Source organism: Aulostomus chinensis, chromosome 15 (genome assembly GCF_037954235.1).
Source record: "Aulostomus chinensis isolate RoL2024-O1b breed Wild chromosome 15, RoL_Achi_v1.0, whole genome shotgun sequence".
NCBI lineage: Eukaryota > Metazoa > Chordata > Actinopteri > Syngnathiformes > Aulostomidae > Aulostomus > Aulostomus chinensis.
The window spans coordinates 25,928,253-25,954,163 of NC_141334.1; the positions used below are offsets into that span (position 1 = coordinate 25,928,253).

The window sequence follows — 25,911 nt, forward strand, 5'->3', positions numbered from 1 at the left end:
CCTGCCTGGACTCCCTGCACTGACGTGCTGTAGAGCCGAACTCTCCGCTCAGGTCACCATGGCCTTGCCCTTTGACTTTTGACCACCAAAAGCTCATCCTTGAGACCCAGTCAATGCTGGAGCCAGATTCTCTGCTGGTATTACTGAGCGCTGGTGTTAATGAACAATGGGATGCGCGGCTAGACGGACAACCACAAAACACAATGTCTCCGGCTCACACCGCTGCGGCGGCACACACCCAACAGTCCTGTGTGCCGGGCTTCTACTTGGCCAGGCTCCACCCTTCCACCTGGTTTCAAGGGAATCAGCCTGTTAGTTTTCCATATGCTGCTCACAGACAAACTGCTCTGAGAACATAACCTTGGTCGAGGTAATTAAACTGCTGCATACAGACACTTTCAGTTTTTCCACCTCTTGTTAAGAATCTTGCTGTAGTTGTATCAAAGTTTGGCTGACCTCATTCAAGGGAGTAGTTTGAGCCCCCGTGAAGCCGTTTCCAAAGGCAGGGTTCAAATATGTCGTGCTGTTCAGGCCTCAGCTGGAGTTGAACTCAAGTCATGGCACAAGGAAATACGGATATTTAAGGATGGATACAGCACAATGACAAGGGAATGGAAGATTGGAGAAGTTAACATTCCACTAATTATGAAGCAAACAATATCAGGCGTAGTTTAAGGTGTAATCAGTCCATGAGAGGACCCACCTGCAGCTTTCCTCCTCTTGAACATCCAGTTGTAAACACAGATGCTCCAGTCATAAATCTCAAGTGTTAATCAGCTCAATACCGGGGCCACAATTAAACCCACTGTCAGATAAACACTTCCTTCTCCAGTAGTCCATGAGAATATTTGATCAGGCACCTCTGTTTACCAGTCCAATACCTGCAAGGAGAGTTATTGCTGTGTGGGTTTGTTCACTGATGTACAGAGCACTGGCACCAAGCAGGAAGTGGGAAGCATGTTTAATTTGTGTTGTGGGACAGATAAGCTCGGCAGAAGCAGCGGATCAAAAGGAATTGACAGCCCATAAAAGCATCTGTGGGTTGGCTGAAAACTTGCAGGTGCCAAAAGTAGCCCTTCAGTCAGCAGCAGCAGCAGCAGCAGCCCTGGCAGATCAGAAGTTCAATTTAATAGGACATTGCTTTTGAAGGCGTTCGATTGTTGCACTCATTCCATGTTAGCCTGGGACAGTTCTGTTATCGCTTGGATTTCTGCTGGCTGAAGCTGTTCTGCAGCCTCCTCACTGCACATGCCAGAAGAGATCTAGTACAAGTCAGCTTCCTCCTCCCTGGATGTTACACAATACCAGGCTCAAAGTGTCATTGAGCCACACTGAAGCCTTCATCAGTCGTCAGATGACTTGGCTGTTCATCAGATATACTTAAAAATGCATTTAAGCTGTTTGTCAGTTCACTGACACATCTGGCACTGATCAAAATTTAAAAATCGGTATTTTCCGACATGTTCTAAACACCAAAGATGAGAACATATTTGGCACTTCTGCGTTTGTCAATGATCAAATCATTCAGCATTTCTCTCCCTGTGCCAGAAGGTGGCGGTATAAGCAATGCTACTTCTAATTTTACACTCAGGAATATTGCACAGAACAGGTAACAAATATCATTAGTCGTGGTCACATCGTTATTGCCCTTATTGAGAGAGAGAGAGTGTACCCAAATCACACACATACGTATGCACACACACGCGCGCGCACACACACACATTTCAGATGCCCCTGTTTCCATCACCTACTGCTTCTACTGCCTGTATAAATATGTTGATGGAAGCAGTAGGTCAGTGACTGCCGTTGAAATCACATTCATTCTTTCCATTTTACAGTCAAAATTAATTTGTTCACTGTATTGCTGAGGGATTTCTGGTATTACAGGGATGATAAAAGTCAGGGAAATAAGAGAAATAAGCCCTTTGTGCCTCACCTGGCCTCCTGTGTTGGATTGGCAGCAGCTGCGAGGGGGTGTGTGTTACACACTAGGAAAGAGACACAAAGTAAACGAGCATGCTGGACGACAGCAGACGGCGAGCTGAGGAGTCTGATGTGAGAGCGATGGCATCTGCCTGGACCGCGGTGACACTCGCAGGCACACTGACAACCACAGCCATGGACAGAGCTGATAGAATGAAAGGACTCTGTTTCTCTAGGGTCCAGACTTAGAGCATGAGAGGAACCATACTATGTTCCTCAACAGGGTAAAATGATCTAATACCACAGTATAACAGGAACACTGATGCTAACACGTCGGCCTTCAGATGCTTGACCACAGATGCGTGTTGAAGCCGGCAGGTCGTCTCTCAGCAGGGGGCTACATCACCCTCACATCACCCTCACACCCTGCACCAGACCTGTATTAGGCCAGCGCTCACCCTCAGGTAAAAGTAGCTTCTAGCTTGTGGAGCTAGAGAAACTAAATGGTGGCCATGTCAGCCCTAATTTGAAGACTCTTAACTGTCTCCACTCAGAATATTTCACAAAGTGTTTTAGTGCTAAAAGCAGCTCCTAAATGTGTGAAACGTTGGAGGCAGTAAAAAAGACTGCTTAATCACAGAGAATCCCAACATGGCTGCTGCCGGCAGTCTGCCTCATAACCTTGTCAACATTTTAGAAGCATTTTGTGGTACTGAGCTTTTAAAGCAGTATCACCTTAATTGTGATGTTTTTCAAGGTCCAAATGTTCCATTACTGATGTTCTGCCTCTCTTGCACATGTAGTGCAGGAAGGAAAAATCTCGTGTCTCTGAGCCGCACGTCTTAGCGGCAGCAGTTGGAGTCCAGATCGTCAGGCTGCAGAGCATCAGCTGAGCATGGAAGCTAGTCGACCTGTCAGTGTCTTCATAACAGTTTCATGTTTATCTTAAGAAATAACCCTCTTTCTAACATACTTCGATAATGACGTCACTCTCCTATCAGCCTATCATAGCAGGCAGCTTGTTCCTGAAACATGACATCATCCACAACAACAAGGTCTTCCTGGTTCCTGTCTTTGAAGCTAAAGGCGTCTCCCGCTTCCTTAGTAAAAGTTGCTCTCAGCAGCGTCCAAGGTTTGGAGAGGAAACTCCTTGCAAGGAAGTTTTGGATCAGAACTCACAGTGAATGTTTGTGAATGTGTGTTTTATGGTTAGAATCTCAAATGTGAAGGCAAATGCATGACCCCTGTTGAGCAGCAGCTAAATCTACAGAACCCCGTCAAACAGAGCAGTGCGTCTTTGCCCTGTCTGCACGGTGGCTTGTTCTTAAAGCTCATGAGTTAGTAGTGAGATCAGAGGGGGACGTTAGCTGGAAAGCTAATGTGGCTTGTTCCGAGTCTGTGGTTCTGCCTGGTGTGAGGCAGCTGTTTGTCTCCTTTGATGAAACACTGATGAAATGGACCTACATCTACATTACAGATGTGTCTCAGGGTTTCTTATTGAACAACACCAGGGTTCATGATAAATGGAAACATACAAAAAAACGTTTCTTTCACTTTTGATGGCTGATGGAGAACAGAGGACGAGTGGTTTCAAGAACAAATGCAGAGACGAGGTGGACAAAGTACAAAAAGTTAGAACCATCAACTGATTATTCCTTTATTCTTAAATAGCATATGTGCTTCTAAATGGGGCGTGCATTCAGAACTTTAACAAGAGCAGGTTTTTTTTCCCCTGCCAACACCAACAGACCTACGCAGCGGGGAACGTGAGGGGACTGACTCTGCAGGTTATGCAGAGACAGAAGCACCCCAGCACCACGCAGATGGCATCACAACAAGGTCCTCAGAGCAGTGGCTGACACCTCGGAGCAGAGGAGACGCAGGATGCAAGACCATCCCTCATCACTCCAATTCATCAAGGAGGGGGAGAAGCCCTCCTCCTCGAAGAAGACCAAGACAAGCCTCCTACAGCTGCTGACAGCTGGGAAGGAAGGGGCACGTCCCCCCGGGTTCGTCACTGTAGGGGCCGGGCAGGTTTGTTTCAAGGGGCCTCCCAGCACAGCCCGAGTGAAAGAGGCTCGAGCATTAGCCACCGGAACAGCAGGGAGGCAGAAGGAGACAGCTTGTTGGCTCTGGTGGGAGGAGATGACCTGGAAGTTTAGTGTCAAACACCTGAGGAAATTTGGACCCAATGTCAACGTCCCCACCTGGCCAACAGGTCCAGTCACTGCAAGCAGGTGAAAGGAGAGGCCTCTAGATTCACGTCCTGGAGGAGATGCCATAGAAATTCAGCAAATCCTGTTTTTCCTCATAAAGTGATGTGAGGGGACGTACAAGAACTTTAAAGAACACCAGAGCTCCAACTGTAGTCATTTAATAATGAGGCCTACGTCGTTATTGATCATTTAAAAGCTTTAAACATTAGAAATGAATGATAATCGGAATTGATCCAGGTTTGAAGGCTTTGGCTGTCAGCTCCAGTCCTGACTGTCCTGCTACTGGCTCACTGTCACACGGTGGTGCTGGTCCGCCTCTCTGGAGTTAAACTGGTCGGTGGAATGACAACATTTTCCTTTCTGGTGCCTGAAGTTCAGACCTATCATGGGAAATGTGTTCTTCAATCAATCTGACAAATTATTTACCCATTTGAGGTGACAAAGCCTCAACCCTGAGGTTCATTTTATAGCGGAGGTTATTTTCAAAGTATGTGTGTTCATCAAATCCACGTACAAGTACATGTGCCACGGAGCCTAGCTGGGGACAGTTGGCAGGCTGGTTTCCCTCAGCATCCGCCCCATTTCAGCTTGCCCTTCTGTCAAATTCTGCCTTTGGAATTGTGACTTTTAGGCTTCACACTCTGTGTGTTGGTAGCCAACTACCAGCTGTAGCCTTTTTATGAGACAGAACCTTGGAAGCAAGCAGATTCCCGACTCACCAATCTGGAGCTCAACCAGTGTGTCATTGTTGATGGGTCGCTGTTCCTGCATCCAGGGTTCTAGCTGCTGCTGGTGAGCCACTGGCAGGAAAACCCGCCAGCTTTAAACCGCATTCAGGCAATGATCCTGTAGGAGACGTGTGTATTCATCAGCTCAGCTCTGATGTGCTTGACGGGAGCACAAACCTGGGTCAACGGGGTCATTTGTCCCCGTTTGTTCACTGTTACATTGAGACAACTTCATTAATCATTTGTCTCAATTGTTTGTTACATAAAGGAATTAGTGTCTTAATATTCACGTGTATCACTGAAACAAAAATCAAAACACTGAAATAAACTGGGTACAAAAATCCTGTTGTGATCAAGTTGTTGACACATTTCTTTTTATTACTCCATGAATCAGAATATGCTGTCAACAACAATAAGAAATCCTCAGATTTTTAGAAAAAAAGTTTTGTAAACGAGGCTGTGAATAATATATGAACAAACTGCTCACATTACAGATACAAATTAAAATGGTTTTTGACCCGGAGGATGAGAATAAAATCCTTTTGAGGGGAAAATATAAAATAAAATTGCACATTATAAATACAGTTGTCAGATTAAATATTGATCCAAAACAACTCTGAGTGTAGAAACAAGAATAAGATATTTCTTAACACAGCATCATTTATTTGATTTGGATGATTTTATTTGATATTTGGGCTCCAGGAGGAGAGCCTGGGGAGGAGCAAGACCCAGTGAGTTCCCTCCTGTCGAGAGCCACCATTAGAAAATAGGAAACCCTCTAACCAATCAGGACAGACTTCTCACTGCTCCTCTGCCATCCAATCAGGAGATAGTCGCTGGTGCGACTCTAGGTTGGACTCTAATTAGTAGACAGTGGTGTCTCTGCATGCTAATGCTAGCAGGATAAACACAGCTTGGATGGTCTCATAAGACACAACTTGCTGTGCTGCAATCAACAATGATCGCCTGATGATGCACAACATAGGGGAGTGTTTGGTGACGCACTGCATTCATATTTCCTTCTTACAGAGCGCTTCAAACGCACGGCATCATGACCTGCTCCCCTGCACAAACAAAGAGCGGTGAACACGAGCAGCTGGATGCTTCCTTCCATCAGTGAGGGTGAGTGCTGGATAAATACCCTCCAGGTGACTGCTGGATGTGTGAATAAGTTTCTACTTACTTAGCTTCTGCATTGGCGGTTCATTATTGTTTACGATGCCCCCACAGGTCGATGTGCTTTGCTTCCTGCTGTGCATGCTATGCGCTCTTGATGAAGGCCTCTCTGCGAGCGAGCGAGGCCTCGTCGTGTGTTGGTCTTGCCTCGATAGTTGTTGCAGGCACACTACAATCGTTGTAAGTGCTGTATTAACAACTGTATTGTTTTTCATCACAAATGTCTTCACACAATAGATTGTGTTGAAGCTGCCAGTGCAGCGTGACAGCATACAAGTGGATGATTGACTTGCTGGGGGAGTGTAGGATGGAGATAACCTACTACCTCTTGCCTTCACTCATCCTGTCAGCGGTGAGCACAACTGAAAACATGCATGTGCTGAAAATGATTACAATGCCTGCTTTGTGAAATGGGATGATTTGCCATAACATAGTGGATCTCACATTTTGACTCAGACCTGTGAGGTGTGTGTGATTTTGTTTCTCTCCTCCACAGCTCACAAACACCTGCCAGTCAAAACAGCTCCGAGGGAAAAGGCAGGTGTAGGAAAGTGAAGCAGCTGGTCTCGTTCTCCAGCACGCCGTGGCATGATGTTTTTTGTGGATGATGATTTGTTTAGAAGAAAAGAAACGTGTCCTTTTCAGCACCTCAGCAATGCCGTTTGAAATGCAGATGACAATGTTACATTTAAGAAACGCTGGTCTGCTGGGAGGAACTGGCCGTTAGAGGAGCTCAAACCCATTTCAGAGCGAGGAAAGAGAGGGAAAGCTTTTGCATAATGCATTTCGAAACATCATCATAAATATTTTCTGCATTTATAGGATCAATAAAGGAGGTCTCATATCTCATTGTTTCAGTCTATATCTTGATTCTGTCTGCTGTATTTGTTGTTCCTTAGCGCTCTACATTATAGCTCGCCTCACAGTTTTTATATCGCCTTTTTCATAGCATTATCACTTTCACGACCGCCGCCTGCAGCGCTCATCTATCATTCCAACATTTTCACTGTTAAAGATGCTGCTGAAACCAGATGCAGCCTGGGTGCCTCTTATCCGATTTCATAGAGGAGACAAACCCTTTGTTTCCATCCTGGGTAATCACTTCAACAGTGGGTGTTCCTCTTCTCTTCTCCACATTTATCTTACATATGGTTTAAGGTTATTATCTGTCCAGAGGAGGGGAAATCTCTTCTTTGTCCAGTCTACTTCTCCTAGTCAGCCAATTTAACATGAATATGAGATTTGGACCTCTTTCTCACACGTTTTCAATTCAGCAGCTGAGAGAAAGCCTTCCTCTTGTGTCAGCCCGATCCTCATTTAAAATCTGAAAGACTCTTTTTCTTTCACTACACAGATATTTATTTGTCTGAAATAAGCAGCTCTTGAGATACAAAAGTAGAGCCAGAAGAAAACTTGACTGGCTTATAAATGAGCCTGCATGATATCAAAAAATATGTCTCGCTGATCAAAGTCGAGCCTGCGCGCGCTTGTGCCGCTCTTTCCTCTGCTCTCACACTGGACAGCCTCATCTGTCTTGTGCAGCTACAGTTAACTTCCCTGCAATTGGCTTGTTGGTTTTATGGTGAAATGCTGTTAATAATTCAACAACATTCTGTATCTATCCTCTGATGACATAAAGCCAGACATGAAAACGTGCAGTCTGGAATAAAGTTACATCAATCGACGTGCACTGTAGATGACAGTATCTGCTGCTCTGACGCCTCCCTGCTGAGATCCATCCAGACGATGGTGTGGGGGACGATGCAGATAGTTCTCCAGTTATACTCCAACACATACTCTTGTTCAAGTACTGGAACACTCGCTTAAGTTACTGTCTAACATGAACACATATTGCTTTCACAATGCAGGTGTAGAAGCTTGAAGCTCTCTGGAACCACCTGATGCAGCAATCGTGTCAAATCATGATGCCACACAAAGCCAGCAGAAATGCAATGGAAGCCATGCCAAATGAACCCAGGTACAAAGCTTTGTAGCCAATCTCATGAATAAAGAATGACAGCATTATTCCTAGAAACGTAGTGTACCCCAGGTGAATGTAGCCTCGATAAATGGATTCTGTTATTGTATAAACAGGCAATGAATACTCCCAAACACACAAATAGTCAATAAAAAGAACAAAGAGCCATTAAATAAACATGTTATATGATTTCATTGAAGGTAAATAAGTTAAAAGGATTAAATACATAGTGAAATTAGAAACTTTTATTTTGAAAAGTCACTCTGCTGCTGCAAGTGACCATGTGACCGGCAACAGCCAACCGGAAGATATATGAAGAGCTGTGTGGGAAGAAAAATACAAATAAATAAATAAATAAAAGTGGAAACCAAAGCTAAAAGTTGTTTGAAAAACATTTTGCAATTTGAGAAGTTTTTTTCCCGTTTTTTTCCCTCTTTTCTGTTGTGTCTTGTTCTGGTCCATAAATCAAACTCCGCACCAACTAAACCACGTTGGAGCGCTGCTGCACCGAGTGCATCAGAAGGTACTCGAAGCTACGAAGGAACACATCCTCATGTGTTCCTTCGTGTGTATCACAGGGTTAGGGGTTGGAGTTATGCAGGAAGTTACACGCCAGCTAATCACCTGACTGAATCAGTTACACACCAATACTCATACGGTCAACATGGCAGCCGATTTAAATATGGCTCCCTCCTGAACTGAGCCCTGCTACACACACTCACTCACACACACACACACACACACACACACACACACACACACACACACACACACACACACGGCTGCCTGCAAAGCTTTGCCTCCATCTTGCTTCTGTGTCACAGGGCTCAGTGGTAATTTGGGCCACTGTCATGCACCCATAGTGGGAATCTGCTTTGGGCCTTTAGCTTAGCATGCTGTTTGGCTAACCCAGGAACCATGTTCCATGTTTGTCCATAAATGGCTGAACCTATGATGAGAGTGTTCCTGACTGACTATAATTCATCACCCAGTCTTAAAACAGAATCACTTCACCACAAACCCAGATGTCCCCAGTCTGAGAAGCTGCAGGGCTACAGAGGTTCAGTGAGGACGACGGTGTGTGGTGCGACGGCGTGTTGTCACTACGGCTGGTGGGATGGTTTGGAGACGAGCCCAGTGTGTGAGCCACATGTGGTGAGGCTAACCCCTGCAGATGGCTACAGCACTAACGTGGTGGGAGAAGCACAGTGTGTGTGTGTGTGTGTGTGTGTGTGTGTGTGTGTGTGTGTGTGTGTGTGTGTGTGTGTGCTGATCAGCTGACTATGATTGACTTCTTATTTACTTCAGGAGTTTACCCAGCTATGCAGGCTTTGCTTGGATGGAGGAGTGACAGCAGCTCCTGATAGTTTCTCTACAATGACACACTGTCACTGTAACAGCTGCTTCTCAGTACAAACCTGCAGTACAGAAAAGTACAAAGTAAATGTAGAAATGTCAGATTCTAGTATGAGTGTAACAAAGTACTTCAGCGATAGCCTACTTTACCTGAATATTTCCATTTACTGTGTGTTTGTATTTCAATTGCACTGCACACCACAGGGGTATTGTGTTCTTCTCTGTGTTTGTCTTCAGCTTTTACTTTTAAAATGCAGCTTTTACAGCTCGGTCCAGCTTCCTGCTCTTTGTTCTCACCTCCTCTGTGCTTTGATGCAGCCGTCGTCAGGAGACAGTCTGTCCTCACTCTCAGGAGTGAGTAGAGATTCATGTTTTTATCACTGCCCAACAGCAGCAGTGATAAAACCTTTAATTTACAGTCAGCAAGTCTTGAGAGTCAACATGAATTCAAGAAAACGTCATTTAAAATGATTGATGGAATAAAAGTGAAATGTGACTGAAAGGGATCATTTGTGAGATAATGCTTGTCTCTCCTGTCTAATAGCACTTTGATCCTCAAGAGGCATGAGTCACTGCAGCAGGCAGCACGTCCGCTCTGAGCGCGCCTGCCTCTGGAGCGCTTTATTCAACAGACGGGAGTGATGGCGAGCAGCGGCCAGCCACCTTACACAGGAAACTCATTTGCTTATATTAGCAATCTCATTCTATCAGTCACCGTCCAATGCCTTTGATCACATGGGTGTAATCAACTGCCTCAGTTCATGCTAAGGAAGTTAGCATTCCAATTTCCTGGTGATAAGCTGCCCTCTATTAACCCCATGAGTCAGATGGTTTGTTCCACGGAACCCTCGGAGAAGTCACCCGCAGAAACTATTCAGAAAAATACCGGCAGGTGATTGGATGAAGTACCTGTCTATCCCCATTCCTCATGAGCTGACTTCTACTCAAGATGGATTCTGATGTAATCCATGTGTGGCGTGGCAAGTAAAAAATGAAGCAGTGGCAGAAAAACCACAGGGTGGGCGCGGGAGAATGAGGGGGATCCCAGCAGCATGTGACGGCGCTGTTGCATCGTCCAGTCTCGATGTGAATGACGCACCCAGCTGATGAAAAATCTGCCTCATCCTCCAGACGATCACTGTGTGTCTGTGATTACACAAAGACACATTAATTAAGCAGCTACGCCCTCTGAATATGCTCCATTAAAAACTTGACAAAGGAAACTTACGGTCATGGAAAATAAAACTTATAACTCAAAATAAAAACAATCAAACAAACATAGCATGCCTTTATAATGTCTCCGTGAAAAAGGTGCTTAGACACAGGTGTGGTTTTGCAGTCCTACCCGTACGATGGAGCCGACCGCCTAGACTTCAGACTTCTATGATTTGGTCTGGAGATTCACATCACATCATTTCACAGATATCCTCACTGCCATGGTGGCGCGCTGGGAGTTTCAGCTCGCAGCTGACATCTCACTAACACGCGTGACAGAAGCAGAATAACTAGCCGAGTCTGAAATTGAAGCCACTCTGCACTCACAATTGTCAATCCGTCTGTGTCGTGGATAGCTAGATTTATCTGTGATACAGCTGTCCATCATCCCATACAATCAGGTTTCCGTATCTTTCATCAATCTGAATTACTACGGACAGAATCTGATAACTTGCAGCAAATCCCAACCCCGGGCGCCAGGGACTCCACCTCTGGCTTGAGCCACAGTTTTCATTTCGACAATCACTGGCAGAAAGTGGCTGAGGCTGTGATTTGTTGTACTGGTTGATCCGTCGTCTGGCGCCTCGCCATGATCTGTCACGCGCGAGTCTGAACAGACAAGAATTAATCAGGAAAAGGCCAATATACCTCCATGTCTCACCTACTCAGAGGCAAGCGCACCTTCTGAGGTGATAATGAAAGGACACTCTATCACCATATGCCATGAGTATGAGTAATTAATTTTAAATTAACAGGAGGGGGACTAGTCCAGGCAGGTCTATGTGGGGGAGGAGACTTGCAGATTGTCTGTGTACTGGTTCGATGTTGGCAGCCTCCACTCAGTTAGATGTTTTCTTGTCTGATTCAAGTCCAACATTTCACCAGATGCTTGTTTTATAAAGAAACAGCAGCGGCTGCCAATCAGGAACTTAACACCCCACTAATCTCTCCATTCCGCATCTGACGGCAAGAAACCAAAGCAGAGAGGAGCTCGCTCAGCTGGACAGCAGGAGCCACAGCGGTTCCACATCAGATAATGGAAGTTTGAATACATCGAAGCTCAAGCATCCATCAGTCCCAGGGTGCCGGGCCGGATGAGACACCTGTAGCAGTGGAAAGCTCATCCTTTGATTCACTTAGATACTGGAGGTCAACTGGTGCAAACCAGGATGCATCAAAATCACCGTTTTCCTCGGAGGTTCCAAGGTCAAGATGAAGCCAGCGTGTCTGAGATCATTTAGCTTTAAATGAAAGTTAACTTGAAACGTTTCCTTTGCTTTGCTCTCGTATTTATGAGCATAACATGGTGTTGGTTATAGGACTGCATTATGAGACAGGAGACAGAGAGAGAGCTCAGCCATAAAAGCATCTCAGACCTTAAAATACAGTTTTCACTACTGACTCTATCAGACATGATTTTAGCAGAACAACACAACTTGTTGGAAAGGGGAACCGGTGCTAAGTGAATGCTCCATTTAAAAAAAAAAAAGAGGTTTAATGCTAAAATCCGTTGTTAACCGCGACACAACCCACAATGAACCACACAGTGGGTTCACAGGCTGACGCGTGACGGCGCTCCAGCTTTCCCAAACACACGGACTCACCACATAAATGACGTCCCTACTAATTAAGATAGAAGTTTAGGCACAGAGTGAGGAATGCTGGTGGGAGGAGAGCCGCCGAACGTCAGCGTGCTCGTTGGTGAGTGACATCTTATGAGTATCGTAATCTTCAGATAATTTTGTTCCGATGTGTCTTTTCTTCAGTGGTCAGTGGTGATAAACTGATTTGCTCTTCATCAAAAGCATTAATGTTTTAAACTGGCTAAATGGGAAACAATATATATGAGGGTTAACTTCAGCAGTAGCGAGGCGTTCTTTTGAGGAAGTTAGCTATTGTTCATATCGCTTACTGCTATGTATCGTTGTTTCTCATTGTTTCTCATTATTGTTCCAAGCTGTCCTAGCAGCTGATTTCAGGCTCCATCGGCTGCAGCTAGCTGCCCTGCTGGACATGCCAGAGGGCTACAAGCTATGCTGAGCTGGCCTGCACACAGGACAGGCTGGCTCACTATCGCTGCTAACCTCATCTCAGCTCAACGCAGCGATTAAACAAGAATTCCATTTCCCCTGTTGCATCAGCGATATGATGGAACTGGAGAATATTTCATCTTTGAAATAAAAGCAAAGAACACCACTGAATGCTTTCTCCATGGAAACCATGTTTTCACTGTCCTCCCGTCTGGCTCCAGCATCCACACGAGCCTGACTGGTTCCTCATGATGGACCAACGCTGATAGACAGATGGCTCATCCAATCCCTGCAGAGCATTTCTTGAACCTGTCTGCCTTCTTCCAAACAGTTTCTGCAGAGGACTACAAGTTAAAAAATATGTATGTATGCTAAAATGTTTGCCAAGCACACTCGAACACCACAGTTTCATCATCGACAGAAAACGTTTGTCCGTCACACAGTATTTTCCATCATTGTTGCTCTCCACACCATGTGTTTTGCTCTCAAATTGACAGAAGAGAAAGAAGGAAACTCTCACCTATGTAGGTCATACCTGGGAACCCCTGATTCCTGTCAGCGTAACACGGCTGGATGAGTGAGCAGAATCTAAACACAACATTATGATAGACATAGAGAGAAATATCTTTTTCTGCACCACGATAAGAAGCTTTCATTTACCATTTACTGTACATCAGGCAGCTGTATGTGTGCTCTGGTGTAACACAGGAGAAATGGGAAGTGACAAGATATAGCAGCCATACATGGAGACACAGCAGGGGACGAGAAGCAGACAGCTAATAACCCATCAAAAGAGGAAGTGCGGCTGCCAAAGCGTGTGAGTTCAAGCAGAGAGGACAGACAGCAGAAGACCAAGGTATCTGCTCCGTGCTCCGTCCTCCAGGCGCCGGCGTCCTGACGCCTCACAACATGACCTCTATTTTACAGACAAATCAATCTATGAAGAACAGGCTAATTGCCAGGAAATTCACAGCATGACCCATTAGGCTCCCCGTTCTACCCACGCACACAGGGAGTGACATGACAAGCCAACAAATTATGAGGAAGACCTTGCATTTGCAAAAAAAAAAAAAAAAAGCATCTTTAATTGGTGGTGCTACCATTTTGCACACAGCTCTTTGCTGAGGAAATATCACAAGTGAATTGAAGACTTCAGACACAAAATAGTTAGTCATCTGATGAGTTGTGTTTCCACGTTGTGTGTGCACAGCAGAGGCTTTGCCGACTCTAATTGACAGTTGTTGTTCAAAAGCATGTCTAAACTGACTTTAATGGTCTGGCTGGTCAGGCTGAAATTGGAAGGCAGCAAACTATTTCCAAGTGTGAATCACCACTTCATTCTAAACCAACTAAACAGGTTGTCGTATGCGTGGTTAGAGCAGGTTGTGTGATTACTGTGGGCCCGAGGCTCATGCGTGTCAGCTCATATCCACCGTTGTGTTCTATGGAGACAGACAGCTGGGCAGCCGAGCCAGAAACAAGACAACTGTGTAGCTCGGCTTTTAGTGAGAACTCTGTCAAAACACCCAACTCGTTTTATGTACCCTTATTTTTTCTTACACACACACACACTGTAAACACCAAAGTAGCAGCCGCTCTATCCACACGCAGGGAGACAGTTTGCTAACACTTGCTGAGTAGCTATCACACTCCCTTGATCAAGGACAGCCCCGTGCAGCACCAACCTTCCAGCTGTGGATTGCCAAGTATGAATCTACTCACTGAACATAACAATAGAACAGCAGTCAATAAAGCCCACATTTCCTCCCTTTATCTACAAAGCTGGCTGTATAGGAACCGAGATCCACAAGAGTCTGGGACACGTGTGAGCTCATTACCAGCAACGCCACATCTTTACTTTGGATTTATTCTTACTTCGTTCTTTTCTTTTGCATTTGAAAATTTAAGGAGGTTATATGGGTGAGTATGTTAAATATTTAATCCATCCATTTTCTACCGCTTATTCTGTTAAGGGTTGTGGGGGGTGGAGCCTATCCCAGCAGCCTTCAGGCGAGAGGCGGGGTTCACCCTGGACAGGTCGCCAGTTGAATTTAAAGTACATATTTATTTAGTAACCATGATAGACAGTCGTCTATCCTATGTTCAACAGCATCTGCAGAAAAAAGGTTTGTATGTTTATTTATGTTCATTTGTTTTTTTTATGATCCAATTATGAATTTATTCTGACAGGTAAAGTTCAGTTAAACACGCACACACACACACGCACACAAACGCACGCACACACACACACACACAGACACGCACACACACACACCGATCCTGATTTAATGCAAGTTAATGAAGACAGTTGCCATCTGCTTTGTCTGTGTCATATAATGCATGCTTTGGTTTGTTAAACGTATTGAATGTCATGAGTTCTCAGCACTCGATTACTACTGCAGTAATATTACATTCATTTGCTGTATTCTCTTCATGACGTACTCATGGTTTGAAGATGCTATTAACGAAAGTTCTTCGGGGGCATTCCTGTCCCACAACTCCTCCTCAGGGTTCAGTTGACCCTGGGGGTTCAGATTCAAGAAGACACAAATGTGCTTAGTTATGAATACATATGTGTGTGTGTGTGTGTGTGGGGGGGGGGGTCTGCCTGATTTTCCCTCCCATCTTTAGCTTTGGAAGAATGTAGACATTCCCTTAATTAGTTATTTGCATAAAAGAATGTTGTTTGCACAGCAAGTTATTAGACACAGCAGTGAACACCAGCGTGCTGACAGTGGAACCGTGGCTCTCCTCAGAAAAAGGACAGAGAGACTGGAGAAAAGGACACGTGTCCACATTTTATTGTCTCAGTTCAGGAGTCTAAACAGGGCTGCAACTAAATGGAAGAAAGAGTTGCATCTGCAGACTCTTGAAATCCTCATGCACACACACACACACACACACACACACACACACGGACACACATGGACACACAAAGCACAACAGCAGCTTCCAGCCCAAATGACCATGTAAATCCTGACCCATGGTGGATGTTTCCTTTGTACTGCGGTTCCACATCACCAAAGCTTTTTCTATTGAAATGTAAAGCAAATTCTAATTTAACTTTGTTGCAAAAACCTACAAACATGAACTCGTTCATGCATCAAACAGCAACTTCCTGCGTGAAATCGCCATTTTGGTTACATTATCCTGGAACATGGTCCCTTCATGCAAACGTGTCTTCTGTCACACACTTTGCACTGAACTCTATTGTTTTCTGTTGTTGGGTGTGTGCAACTTGCTGCGCTGCAGCGTCACCATCCAGCATCATAAACCGCTCCGGGCAGCAGGGACGGGCCGACACCTTTGGATCAGGAGTTGTTTACTTCTCGTGTGGAGTTTTCAGGCGCTATGAAAGCGATCTGTGGTGCCGTGCACTCAGGGTGTGTTCATTAGACGCAGTGATTAGACACAACAACACACTGACAGATGTGTTCCAGGTGTGACCTCTCTCTACCCAATCAGAGAGCCTGGTGTCATTCCATTTAAAGTCCAGTCCAGTGACATGTTGTTGTTTCAGTGGCTCACACATTTCAACTCCTGAGATGTGGGCGCTCCTCATCTGGAGAAACGGACCTCCTCCTGCTCCTGGCGATGGTCGTGTGTTTACATGCTGGAGCAGCAGGAACAGGGTCACCCACTGAAATGCTAACAGTGGCAGCTAGGTTGCTGATTGCTATCATTTCTGAATTTCAGCATGCTGTGAGCCTTTTAGCATGATGCTAATAAAGTTAACAAGCTAAATTACGAATAACATCAGCTAACATGCTGATTGCTGTCATTTATAAATTGTGGCCTACTAGCAGGAAGCTAATATGCAGGCAGCTGAGCCAACACCACACACATCACATCGTCATCAGGAATGTCTTGAGGGAAACACGCTGGTCATCTGACGGCTGTCACACATGACATTATCAAGTCCTTCACAAGGGCAACTGACACCTTACACTAAAATGCTAAAAGTAGCAAAATCCTCGCTGAATGCCAATTAGTGGTATTTTTTACACAATGCTCACATGCTGGAATGCTGAAATTTGTAAGTTCCAGAAACTGTAGTTTCTTACCACAACACGTATACTGAATTCCTCAGGAATTTTCTAGTTTAACGCTATCATCTCTTACATGCATGGTTGGATGTTATACGCCATGGCATTGCATGGCTTCACCAGCTGGAGGCTGAGGGTGCCTGAATGCTGGGAGGACATGGACAACCCCAGCAGGAGCAGGGAACTCACCACGCCTGCTGTACAGCACAGTTTAGAAATGCTTAATTGTACATGTTACGTAGATGTGTGTGTGTGTGTGTGTGTGTGTGTGTGTGTGTGTGTGTGTGTGTGTGTGTGTGTGTGAGTAAACAGGAGAAAAATTGTAAAGTAATAAGAAATGCAAGCTCTGTGAAATTGGCTGTTTAAATGTTAAATTAGTTCTTGCCTTATTTTTGATTCCCACGCGCGTGTGTGTGTGTGTGTGTGTGTGTGTGTGTGTGTGTGTGTGTGTGTGTGTGTGTGTGTGTGTGTGTGTGTGCGAAGTACAAGTGAGGTACATACATTCTCAACACACATTCTTCCCATTTCTTTTGGCTCATAAATTGACCTGTGGTATGAATGGTCTCAACTTCCCCTTTCAACCAGCTTTTTCTCTGCTGTGTTCATTATTTCTCTCAGACAACTGGCTCGTGTCCTTCAGTAAGTTCAGTAAGAATGTCACAAATGCAGGGGGGAAGAAAAGAGGAACAAATGAAACAATCTGGAACATCAGAGCGAAACCGGCAGCGTTTCAGTCCAATGCACAGACCGCTCACGTCAATCTTATTTTGAACTCTGCTCTCATTATTTATTTATTTGTTCATATAATTAACATTACACCCATGAATAAAATGATGACAATTCTTTTATTCATGAAATACTGTTATTAGACAATGATAGGAATCATCACCTTTCAATTAATACCCACTTAAGGAGGACAGCCAGCACAGACCCATGTTTGCTCCGCTATCAGTTTCTGTCCTCCTCAGTCTGTGGTCGGCTCCTGACAGTCACATGAAGACACAACATCATCGTGGCCAGCAGCCCTCATACTCACCTACTGTCTACTAGCTTTATTATTTTGCTCTCACTCTTGTTTTTTGTCTTGTCAAGTTCACTACTATTAATTATCTACACTACCAGGTACGAAGTCATGTGCTGACTCGGCTCCCGACCTATCCCTGATGCTGCGTCAGTGGGTGCAACTCTCACACCCTCGTCTGTCCCAACCTGACCCGCGACAGGACCACCTCCTCATCCTCAGGACTGACGGGATGATTGACAGGTGTTCTTGTTGGATATCACCTGCTGTCTCCCAGCGGGTCTCAGCACTGAAGCTGGTGGCAGACACATTTACTGGGATTCCACCAAGAAGGAAAGTGCTCCTCTCAACAACACGTGCTCGTTTGCCTCGTTTCATCGTTTTGTTTCCCTTCATTAAAGCCTGTCATGTCATGCTTCCGCTCGTGATAAATTGTCTAGTTTTGAGACATAAAAAGTGCCCCAATGCAGCGAGTAAAAAAGGTAAATAAATAAATAAAGAGGACTAATGGGCTGCGTATGACCTCAGCAATCCTGAAGGAGTAAATACACTGGCGGAGTCTGAACGCCGGCGCCTCCCCCTCAGTCGTCGGACTCAGCAACAAGGACAACGTCTGAAATGTGTTTGAGGGTCAGGAGACAGAATGAAGGTGGTGCACTTCTATTGGATATCAAATTACAACAAATACTAATTGGACAGTGACTTGGCATTTTAAATAGATTTCTGTTTCTGTATCAATCGATTTTGCTGCACAGTTTCCAGAAAGTCGATGTGATGTGATGATGTACGTCCCTTCAAATCGTATTTTTTTTCGAAACAGTTCGAAATTGTTGGCATTATTAACCAATTATAGCATCTTTGAGCTGAAGTTCTGCAAAGGGGAGCTTCAAAAATATCTGGCAGACTGAGGAAGCAGGACAACAGACACAACTCTGAGGAAGCTTAAAGGACCCGGCAACCCACCAGACAACGAGACAACCGTTTGGAAATGGAGCGGCGTGATGTCACAGTTGCACCAGCAGCGTTTGTTTGTGTGGGTAAACTGAGGTACATCAGCGCTGATGGAGTCATTTACTGACCTGAGGTGTTGACTGGAAGAGAATCTCACCTGTGCATCGACATCTACTTTCCTTCACATCAGAAATACTCAGTTTGCTGCTGTAGGAACAGGTCGGCTTACACACTCGCCTGGCGGATTAGAGGGGCAATTACTGTTTCTGACGATGACATTGATTGAATTCAAGAACTCTGCTTTGCTTGAATGATTGTGTATCGTTATACGTATATATATATATATGTGTGTGTGTGTGTGTGTGTGTGTGTGTGTTTGTCCAGAACTCCTGGACTTCAGTGCCACGCTGATTTAACCTGTTTGCCTCCCAGACAGGCGTCAAGCTGTTTTTCAAGTGGAGTTCCGAGTTATAAACTGTTCAAGTGACTCTCGTATGCTTCCAGTCGTGTCCCATCTAGCCTACTTATTCCTGCTCTCACCACTGTGATGGCAGTCGCTGTTTTTATCTGTTTTATTAAGTGCTGCATATTGTGATACAAACGGTTGCAGTAGATGTGTTAACACTGATTGTGGTTGGAACAGTTGGAGTTGTGTTTCATCTCTATTTAGACCTTTTTTCTGAGAGTGAAGCTACATGAAAGAGTTCTGTTCCATTGTGTTGCATATTATTCTGTCATTCTAGCGGTGAAAAGTGTGTGTGTTTGTGTGTGTTTGTGCTTGTTTGTGCGTGTGTGTGTGTGTCTGTGTCTGTGTCTGAGAATGAGATGTTGCTTTTGGAGTCGTGGTAACTATTTACTGGGTACCAATCAATGTCACCGCCACCGGGTGCAACACAAAGAGCTGCTTTTCGTGTCAAAATCACCTGCAAATTAAAATCAAAACACATTTGCTGGCCACAAAATCTCACGAATTAATGAAGTTATTAATAATGTGTTCTCTCACCTTGTCAGTGCTCAGGGAAGATGGATCATGTCATATTAATAATCATTCATACACTCGTCATGCGGCTTATACACTCCGGTGTGCACCCTTCAACAGGCTGCCTCGGAACAGTCCAGCAAGTTTACCAGAATAAAATCCGTTCACTCGTCCGCCAACTTTTTTCTGGAGAGCTGTGCAGTGTTTAGTTTAGAGCAGGAAGAAGAGACTTTTCATGGCTGGTTTCAGCTACGTGCCCTCACTCACACGGCAGGAAGACAGTGGTGATGGGGCGGGTTTATGTGGGCAGTGATGAGGCGGGGCTATACAAACGTCGAGCTTGCTACGAGGAAGCTGAGGAGTCAGTGATGAGCAGCTTCGTATTTTTACAGCTTCATTTAAAACACAGCAAAAGCTATTTTCAGGATTCGGGGACTTTCGGGACACACAATGCAGACCATAGCTGGCCGTGCTCCTGGAGTTTCTGCTGCTAATGAGGGACCTCATCAGCAGGCATTTGTCCAGTTTTGAAATATTAAATCACAATTCATCCCCATGAATCAGAGACGGTGCTGTTTCCTCTGCCTGTAGCAGCTGTGTAGTGAAAGCAGTATGTTTGCAGAGCAGCAGTGACATCAGTTCTTCATCCCTCTCTACACAGGAAGTGTTCAGGCACAATATTGAAGGCAGGTCACCAGAGCTTGGCTGCGATCCAGTACACTGTCACTGCTGTTAGAAGGGTAAAATGACAGAAATGAGGCTTAAAGCGGAAAAATATGCTTAGGCTCACTCCTGTGGATGTGAAACGGATGACTGGAAAATGAATCTGAAATGTTTGTTGAGCACAGAATTGTCACAAAAGTTTGTCATTGTGGTCGTGGCCATCTTGTTTTGTTTGGAGCCACAAGGATGAGAGGCTGCATACAAAGTGTGTTGCCTCAGTCCTAATTGACCCGTCACTGTGGTAATGACCTGTCAATCACACGGGTTTCATCCATATTTATTTATTTATATGCTAAATGGGTCTGTAATTTACTAAATGAACATTTTGCTGCGTTGAAAAAAGACTTGAAACTTGCTATTAAAGCCCAAAACCTACAGTGATGCCATTAATCCAATCATGAGACGTTGGCTGGTTTTCACATGAGCTGGAAATGCAGCAGCGGTGCAGCGTCAGGGTCATCGTGCAACGAGAGGAAGAGACGAGCTGCACAACAGCAGCTGGAGGAGGAGACCAACGGCATGGATAAGTGGCCTGAAGTCTTGCTAGTTGTGCAGTGGGAACTGTAGGACATTGAAAGAATGACCACAGTTAATGTCCAGATCTATTCAGGTGTCCACCTCTGTACAGGGTTTATCTGACAGTCTATGATGTGTAAAATTTTACAGTCCTGAATTAATTTGATGGACCGGCTCCTCAGTGAGTGTTGTGCTCGATCTGTGGTAGCAGCAGTGCAGCGCGTGATGCAGGTGAACCTGCTACCTTTCACAGTACTGTAGCGGTGCCTCTGCTTTCTGAATCCAAACCGTTGCTGCTCAAGAGAGGAGGAGCGGGCCAGCACTCACTTCCAGCATCATGCATCATCTCAGGGTTTTACTCCATTTGGTTTTTTTAAGGTGAAACCTTGTCTTCTGTCACAACTCAGACAACTGTGGTGGTGTCTGGGAAAAGATGCTGTGAGCGTGCGCTTCATGGTGAGTGGAGAGAGCCCTGGCTGGGCTGAGGCAGCCATCGAATTGACACAATATTTGTTTTCCCACTTCACTTTAGAACAAAGTCCGACTGAAAGTATTTGTCTCCGATCACTTTTAGATAAAACTGCGTTGTATGTAAAATTGCTTTATTGTATGTGTTATTTTGGTCCTAATTTGGAACCTTGATGATTTGTTCTTGGGAAGGTTTTGTTTTTACTGACAGTCAAAACCCATGATGGCGCTGCGCAGGCTCAAGGTTCACGTGTTGCAACAGCAGACATGCAGCCACGATGCAGTGATTTTGTTTCTGGGGTTGTTTTGGGCTCCATGTGTCAGCGCTCTAAAGGGCAGCGCAGTGAGTAAACCAAATGACATTAGCGGTGTGAAACATTCAGCGCACTGATGACTGAGAGGTGACCTTTGGATATGATGCAATGTCATTGGACCACAGCATGAATGCAAGTATTACAGATGCTTCAGCAACATGAAGCTCCTCCACAGTATTTATCAATTCCAACACATTTGCACTGTATCACAGCCTTTGTTGCCATTTCAACAAGCGAGATTGGGAAAAGGGCCCGATTCCAAACACACGAGCAGCCGTCACATGTAAAATAGAGTTAATTTTACAGCCACGGGTGGTCTAGAACAAATGGCCTGCTTTCTTTGTTGCTGATTTTCAAGCCAGCAGAAGAACAAAAAGCAGTTTTAAATGGAAAAGTCCCATCTTCCCTTTTGTTCCAGCATTCTTGTTTAGACAACAAGAATATATGACATTTGGCATGTTTGATCCTGACAACTCAAAGCTCCAGGGCCATCAACCAAGGCTGAAATGCTCAATGCTGCTGTCTAAGAAAAACTGTTGTGAAAAGATATGCACAATGGAGAACGTACCCCTAATGTGTTTTTGTGAGCGCCTGTCTGCATGTCATCTCTATTTGTGACGCTTCCTCGCGTCACAGAAAAGGCCTTCTCTCACTTTGGCGAAGAGAGAAAAGCGGCAGAGAGAAAGCAACACTGGCTTTCTGGTAGAATTTCCTCCAAAGCAGAACGACTTTGTAATTGTCAGCAGAAGGGAGCCAAATACATAATCAACTTTTGAATACAACCTGGCACAGGAGGGCTCTCCCAGCACACAATGGCTCACATGTGCACACACAGAAATCCCACTGAACCCAATGAACACACACACACACACTCGCACACAAACACACTTTTGCTCTAGACCCTGGTCTGTCTTAAATATCTATTTACACACACACACACACATGCACGCGCGCACACACACACGCACTCACGCACACACACTCAGGCTCCCCTCCAGTGGAACCTTCTCCCAGTTTCAGTCCAGGACCCAGACCCTCTCCTATATTTAAGAGCAGACTTAAGACCTCCTTGTTGATCAGGCTTATAGTCAGGACTGCTTAGGCTGGCCCTCAGATCTGCTGCTCTAGGCTCAGACTGCTGGGATCTCCCATGATGCACTGGGCTTCTCTCTCCTCCTCCTGTCCTCAGATGTGTTACTAACTCCTCTTCTTCTCCCCTCATCCCAGATCCTGGTGCTGCTGGAGGAGGCTCCAGACCTCAAGAGGCTCCAGCTGCCACCCGTAGCTCCACCTGCTCACGTCCCCGTCCGTCCATCAGTCTCTCCTCCTTTCTCTCTCTTTATCTCTGTCCCCCTCTTTCCTTCTGTCTCTCTGTCTTCCTCCATTATCTCTCTTTATCTCTGTCCCTCTCTTTCCTTCTGTCTCTCTGTCCTCCTCCATTCTCTGTCTTTGTCTCTGTCCATCAGTCTCTCCTCCTTTCTCTCTCTTTATCTCTGTCCCTCTCTTTCCTTCTGTCTCTCTGTCTTCCTCCATTCTCTGTCTTTATCTCTGTCCCTCTCTCTCCTTCTGTCTCTCTGTCTTCCTCCATTATCTCTCTTTATCTCTGTCCCTCTCTTTCCTTCTGTCTCTCTGTCTTTCTCCATTCTCTGTCTTTGTCTCTGTCCTGCTCTCCTGCTCTCTCTCCGTCCCCACTGATCCTGGATCTGCTCCACCTTCCTGCTGGTAAAGGAAGGTTCTGGTGGCTGCTGTTGCAGGATGTGCTGCTGATGGAGAATTGTTGGGTGGAGGTTCATTGAAGGAGGGAGGTGCTGGACCTGCTCTACTTGGACAGAGTCAGGACAGAACTTTGGTTGGGATTTGGCGCAATAGAAATAAAATTGACTTGACTTGACACACTCACACACACACTCACTTTTGCTCTAGACCCTGGTCTGTCTTACACGTCTATTTACACACACACACACACACACACACACACACACACACACACACACACACACACACACACACACACACAGGGACCTGCAAAAGAACATTTCGGAGGATTTCAAACAGACTGAGTCTGCAAAGCAGTTTAGTTCTCCTTTAATTACAAGCCAGGCAGTAATAGTGAATGTAGCGACCATTTCCTGTTCCCCACCAGCAATCTGGGAGGCTACAAATTGAAAATGATTCCTCCACATGGCCTAGATTCCACCTACAGTCAAATTCCCCCCTGCCCGGTGTAACAGCTTATCACTGAGCAATAACAATGTCAGAGAAAATAGCGCACCTGATGCCCCACACCCACCCCCCCCCCCCCCCCCAGCTTCTTGTTATCTCTCATCATGTTGTGCTTTCTCACTCACTGAAAAAAAAACACCTGGATCTGGATCAGCGGGGCCTGATGGAAAAACATTTTCCTTGATGGGAGATGTTGCTCACACGCTGCTCAGATTCTACCCTGACATGTAGCATGATAAAAAGTAGGCCTGGAGCTACATTTGAACGCAGCACTGAACGTAGTTTGTGGCAGCTGGATTGAGTATATTACATAACTGCGAACAACTGAGAAACTTAGCAAACATCATTTATACATTAGCGTGGAACTTCTGAATGAAATCACTTTGACTCAAGACGCGATATCGGATCAGGGATATCTGAAACAGGTCCTGATGCTGCTGTTACTCTCCAATCAGCCATCAGAATGATGGCGCTGATGCACGTTCCCATCGGGACTTTGAAACTACTATTCACTTTGGGATGTATTTCACTGCAATGCATTTACGGATACTTTTTTGCACTGTGTGGTTTCCTACAGCCAACAACCTTTAAAATCAGGACGCCATCAACAACAACATGACACAAGGCAACAACACAGCTTTTGCATCTTGTTTCATGTCCATCCATCCATCCATCCATCCATCCATCCATCCATCCCCCAGCAGCCTTCAGGTGAGAGGGGGTTCACCCTGGACAGGTCACCAGTCCATGGCAGGGCCAACACATAGAGACAGACAACCATTGGCTCTCCCAGCCACGCCTACGGTCAATTTAGAGTCTGGATTAACCTGGTCCCTCTTGATGTCTTTGGACTGTGGAGGAAGCTGGAGTACCAGAGAGAACCCAGCAGGAACAGGGAGAACATGGAGACTCACCCAGAAAGACCCCGTGCTGCAGCTGGGGCTCCACCCACAACCTTCTTGCTGGGGGCCACGGTGAGGACCACTGCTCCACCGGGCCGCCTGTATCTTGTTCCGTATCTGTGATATCAGCTGTGCATAAATCTGCTGCATCACATTTCTCCTTGGCTGAAGTCTCTTCAGCTCCGTTGCGGAGCAGGAGACTGAGGCCTCCTCTGGGCTGGATTTGGGTTTGGGTTTGCTGTGTGGTTCACCATGTGTGGAGCTCAGTCTGTTCAGCATGTGGCTACAGACATGTCAGTTGCTCTCTTTTCCACATCCACGCCCACCCCACCCCAACTAAAAGATAGCATTGGTAATGCAGTACATAACATGATATGGTTACATGACATGTCAGCATCCTTGCATGCCAATCTCTCTGATACAATTACAAGCATTCCTGGTATCACAATGTCTGCCTCTCTACAATTAAACAAGGACTTCAGCGAGGGAAATCATGAGGCTGCTGAAGAGCTGCTGAGTGACACTTGACCTCTGCTGCAGGTATGCAAGAGAACAACAAAACTAAGCATCATGAGATTAGTAAGATGTCAGCAAAGCAAAACCTTAGGGGAAAGACATACAGATGGAGAGGAGCTGTCGACTATCATCCTTCCTCTTGTCTGTGCATCTCTTCAGCACCCCCCCCCCACACACACACACACACACAAAACACTCCTGCTCGTGTCAATCACAACAGTCAACCCTATAGAATAAGTTAATTCCAGGTGTAGCATTTAAGTTTATGCAGTCGCTCAGGTAAGACTGAGATGTGTCTCATCAGAGTGGCGTCGAGTCTGTCATCACGTGGTCATCATTCCCGCTGTTCCATTTAAACTGTCAAGCATCACAGCCTGGAAACAGACTCGGCTCGCTCCCTGTGAGCCTTCCATGCTGAGATTGATGAGAGGAAGCCTGGCAGACTGAGAGCAACACTGACGAGCCTTTGTGTCGCTCTGTATGTACGCATCATTTTCTCTCATTCCACTGGAGGATCAGCAGCAGCAGATTAAATGACAGAATATATTTCTATCAGGCCGTACACATCCATACAAGGGAATTTGTGTAAGCATTCAGTGTAACCTGAAATTAATTATGTACGCTTGTGTT

The 25,911-nt window shown here is 45.4% G+C and overlaps 1 protein-coding gene and 1 long non-coding RNA gene across 4 annotated transcripts in view; one reads left to right on the forward strand and one right to left on the reverse strand.

Moving 5' to 3' along the window:
- Positions 1-25,911, reverse strand: part of opcml (opioid binding protein/cell adhesion molecule-like) — a 400,369-nt gene that overhangs the window by 167,424 nt on the left and 207,034 nt on the right. The gene's annotated exons all lie outside the window — the stretch shown is intronic.
- On the forward strand, positions 5,776-6,859 carry LOC147249291 (uncharacterized). 2 transcript variants are annotated; one of them, XR_015109282.1, is made up of 3 exons: positions 5,776-5,989; positions 6,098-6,395; positions 6,540-6,859. It is a non-coding gene; the product is annotated as an uncharacterized LOC147249291 (long non-coding RNA). The 2 variants fall into 2 exon arrangements; XR_015109281.1 differs by having other exon boundaries at positions 6,098-6,223.